Raw genomic sequence first — 4,943 nt, 5'->3', positions numbered from 1 at the left:
CAGGCCATAAAAAAACGAATATTCTCGAATATTTTAGATGTGTGATTTTTTCCAGTTACTTTGCTGTTGCAGATCCTTTCTTTTAATCTCTCCCTGAATAAGATGTTTTTTAAGAGATGAAACACAGTTTTCATTGGCTCTCTGTATTTATAAAATATGTTCAACACTACCTAAAATTATCTACTCTTTTCCAATGTGCTATGCAAACTCTGGCTGTAACAGTTTAGGAGATATACCCAGGGTGGCATTTGATAACAGGTGGGCACAGTTGATAACCTGGAGCCTTTTTAACACAGCACCAGGCTGGGAGAAGATTCAGGTGTATTTGTTAATTCCCTCACCAAGTGCCAGAGTGCACTTTCAGTATTATCCTTTCCAGCTACATCAAGATGCCTGCTGTCAGTGATGCTCAAATCCATCTCTCCACCACGGAGCAGTGCGTCAGACAATATTTATTTGATCCACCCGATTTCATCCTCTTACATTTATCTTTCATCATCCCTCCATAATCACGCGTGAATGCACATGGGCAATTAAACCTGGCACCACAAAACACCCATAAAGAATGAGAGAAGTGCAACCATGTGTCGATCAACACTCTTGTAAACTCACTTGTAAAACCGAATTAGCTCCAAATTCGTTCCCTTTAATCCCTGAAGAGTTTGTTTTTGTAGAAATGTGTTCTTCCACTCGACACCAGCAACATGACGCCGTGTAAGTGAGCGAGAGGATTTCCAATAAAAACTGGACTCCCAGGTTTGTTCTCTGTAGCGTGTATTTGAAAACACGCACTGCTGTTTCTCCTCGTGAAACTAGGTCAGACCAGTTGGTGCATCATTGGCAATAATGCATGTGCACAGGTCTGAATTCAGACCCAATTACCAAAATTACAGGACTGAAATTGTTTCCTTTATCATCTGTAAATTTCCACACACTTCAGTCTTAGCCTGTGGCCTTTCTTATTTAGACTCACAACTGTGTGTGTGCATTTCATCACTGCAATAAACTTGCTTGTTGTCTGTTTTTTCCAGATAATAAATTCTTGACTAAATTTGACTGCAGTATTCAATCTGATGGATCCTGTTGGCTGGGTGGAACAGTATGACTGTCAACTAGGCTATATTCAGTGTTATTCTTCACACTTGTAATTCATGAATGTGAAATGCCAGTGGGTCAACAACCATATAAAATCTGTTATTTGTGTAAAGACTGAAAAATATTGTTCACAAAAGTTAAAAAGCTTGAATAAAGAGCGGCAGCAAAAAGGAAAATACCATAATGATGTTTTGATTTTTCTGTATTTATTTATGTAAAACCACCGTTGTATGAATCACTATTCAAATAATTCACATGCAGCAGGTGCAGCTTCGCATTACATGAGCAGCTGTTTTTAATGAAAACTTCATTTCACAGGAAAAATAAACAACATTGTCAGTGGAAAAGTGGAAGAATCACATGAGCCTGGCAGCTAATAGTTTTTGTAGGCTTTTCCTTTCTTGTTACACTGTGTTGTCCGTGAAAATCTCTCCTTCTGTGTGAGTGTGTGTGTGTTTCAGCAAAAAAAGAAATAATCATGCATGTCAGCACCGTGTGTGTTATTCCAGTTTGCTAACATTCTAAAAAAAAAAAAAAAAAAAAAAACACATCATTTGCCTGTGATTGCAGATTGTTGATTGAATTTCTGGAGGGAGAGTAGAACGTCTCCTCTTTTGTTTGTGCTGTGCCATTTGTTTAGACTTGAGGAAGCCTCAACTATGTTGTGGGAATCAAGAATGTTTTTTCATCAGTCTTGGCTTAATGGAGGGACGGCATCATCAACAAAGAGACATCAAAAAAACTAAACTGTGTGAAGTGTGGGAACTGTTGTAAATTCACCATTGAAGTCTGCAGTGCACTTGTGGTCAAAGAGAGAGGGGGCATATGTCACGTTGGCACACACTGCCAACGTGACATAAAAGTGCCTGCCAGCTCCTGCACCCACAGTGCCTGGTGGGGCCTTTTACTTTCATTCTTAGTACAAAAACGAGGGTGGAGTTGTCATTGGAGAATGTAAACAGACTGGCTCAGGGACTCCAGTGGCTCCATGGAAGTGATAATTAGGTTTGAATCTCTAAGATGCTGGAAGAACTCGTTTTGATGGATGTATTTTTGTTTTTTCCTCTTTTTTTTTTTTTTTTTTGCTATTTTCATTTGTCTTATTTTCAAGTATCATTTATAGTTGTGCAATGGCAGCAGTTGCTTAGGAGCGTGACTGGGAATGTGGTCCTTAATGGGTTTTTGAACCCAGCTCAGTCTGAATCCCAGTCCTGTAGTGATGGGTCGTTCGCAAACAAGTCGATTCTTTTGAACAGCTCTTTGAAGTGAACAAGTGAACCGGCTCTTTGAAATGAATGAGCCAGTTCCCAATTTCTTTGTTTTTTGCTTTAATTAATTCACTCTGTAGAAGAAGTCATAAAGCATGGGACTGCAGTATTATTTCAGAGCTGCCATTCAGGTGTACAACATTAGTATTATTATTGCGAGTTTTCAATCCAAAATGTTCTTAAAATTTGCACTGATATTGTTCTAATATTCTAATATTTGAAGTTGAAATCTTGTTTAGTTTTATAAAAGTATTGGATAGTTTTACATATTTTATAATCTCCTTGTTTTCTCATGTGATAAACATTATCGAGAATTTCTAAAGACTAAAATTTGCACTACATATTGCAAGGTTTGTTCCTGTTCTATTTTGCACTAAAAGTAAAAGCTGTTTACATGGGAATTCATTGTACCCTGCTTAGCTTTTTTAGGTATTGCATGGATAACATTAACTCAAGGTTTATTTACACATACACACCCATTCAATACAAAGGGTAAATCCAACATAGTGATCTTATTGTCAGAGCAGAGAGATGTGGTGCTGTGCCACCCTGTGGAATGTTTACAAATGTCCACACAGACCATTGCCAAATGAAATTATTATTTCAGGATAATTCAAACTCAGATATCCCACCAATTAGAATATACACTATATTACCAAAAGTATTCGCTCACCTGCCTTTACTCATACTATGAACTGAAGTGCCATCCCATTCCTAACCCATAGAGTTCAAAATGATGTCGGTCCACCTTTTGCAGCTATTACAGCTTCAACTCTTCTGGGAAGACTGTCCACAAGGTTGAGGAGAGTGTTTATAGGAATTTTTGACCATTCTTCCAAAAGCGCATTGGTGAGGTCACACACTGATGTTGGTCGAGAAGGCCTGGCTCTCAGTCTCCGCGGCGTGCTTTACACCATTGCATCCGACGCTTTGCATTGCACTTGGTGATGTGTGGCTTGGCTGCAGCTGCTCGGCCATGGAAACCCATTCCATGAAGCTCTCTGCGTACTGTACTTGGGCTAATCTGAAGGTCACATGAAGTTTGTAGCTCTGTAGCAATTGACTGTGCAGAAAGTCGGCGACCTCTTTGCACTATGCGCTTCAGCATCTGCTGACCCCTCTCCGTCACTTTACGTGGCCTACCACTTCGTGGCTGAGTTGCTGTTGTTCCCAAACGCTTCCATTTTGTTATAATAGAGCTAACAGTTGACTGTGGAATATTTAGGAGCGAGGAAATTTCATGACTGGATTTGTTGCACAGGTGGCATCCTATGACAGTTCCACGCTGGAATTCACTGAGCTCCTGAGAGCGGCCCATTCTTTCACAAATGTCTTGTTTCACAATCTGCATGCCTGAGTGCTTGATTTTTTACACCTGTGGCCAGGCCAAGTGATTAGGACACCTGATTCTGATCATTTGAATGGGTGAGCGAATACTTTTGGTAATATAGTGTATATATATATACATATATATATATATATATATATATTTTGCTCTTGATAAAATGCATGTTCTGCTTTTCTCATTACTTGTGGCTTCTGAAATAATGTCATCATAGAGGAATTGTTGAATTTTAGGGTTTATTATTGTTAGAAAGGAGAAGCTTGCTGCAGTGACCGCCAGACTTGATTGGCCTTCACATGGTGGTATTACTATCACACCTGCTCTTTTGACTGGTGGCATGCTCTTTTTAGCTGATAGCTCCACAGGTGATCAATTTTCTCTTTAAAAAAATATATCTTAGTTTGCCAAGCTGAAACTGGCACATGAGGTAAAGGATGACAGAGGCAGTCTTGGCTGTTTTACATAGAGAAATGCAGACGTCCACCAATGGAGTAGCACATAAGAGGCCGGACCACTAAATTTGAATACTGCTAAGCATAATAATGCTGGGGAACAGGTTGTATGAAAAGGTTTGACAGCTCTCATCATATAAAACCTGTGTGCAGTGCACATCCATATCCTTTTAGTGTAATACCAGGTTAATTTTGTTAATGTGGCAAGGTGCACCATATAGTTATTTGTTTAGCATATTGGACTCACTGAAAGATTATCTCACATTTAACAGGATATATCAGTAGGATTGCCTAAAAGTCTAAAGGTAAGTGTTTGTTTTATGTTACTATCTGCTACTTTAAGTAGAATGTTAATGTGTACCACCTTGTCTTTACAGAGTAGGAAGCATTGCATAAATTGCAAATCATCATTCTTTGAAATATCACTTGGATACTCCTACTACCCATATATCCACTTCTATCCCATCCTGATGCCCAGGCTTAGCCCTTTGGACCATGAGAAGGCTGACCATCCTGTATGTGCTGGTGGCCACTGGCTTCATCTGGTGTCTCAGTGTGATCTCTTTCACCCTGGTCTGTACCTTCATTTCATGTTATTTTACCAGGATAATCCACTTACTGCAAAACTGTGTTTATAGTTAAACATTAAGCTTCTGATCTTATCCAGCGTATCCTGAACAATTTCAGTGTGCAACATTAGACAAGGATTCATGTGGGCATTTCAACAAAAATTAAAAACAACCAAAAACAAGAAGTGAAAAAAACAAAAAAACAAACAAAAAA

Source organism: Myripristis murdjan, chromosome 21 (genome assembly GCF_902150065.1).
Source record: "Myripristis murdjan chromosome 21, fMyrMur1.1, whole genome shotgun sequence".
In the NCBI taxonomy this organism is placed as follows: domain Eukaryota; kingdom Metazoa; phylum Chordata; class Actinopteri; order Holocentriformes; family Holocentridae; genus Myripristis; species Myripristis murdjan.
This window is presented reverse-complemented; position numbering follows the sequence as displayed.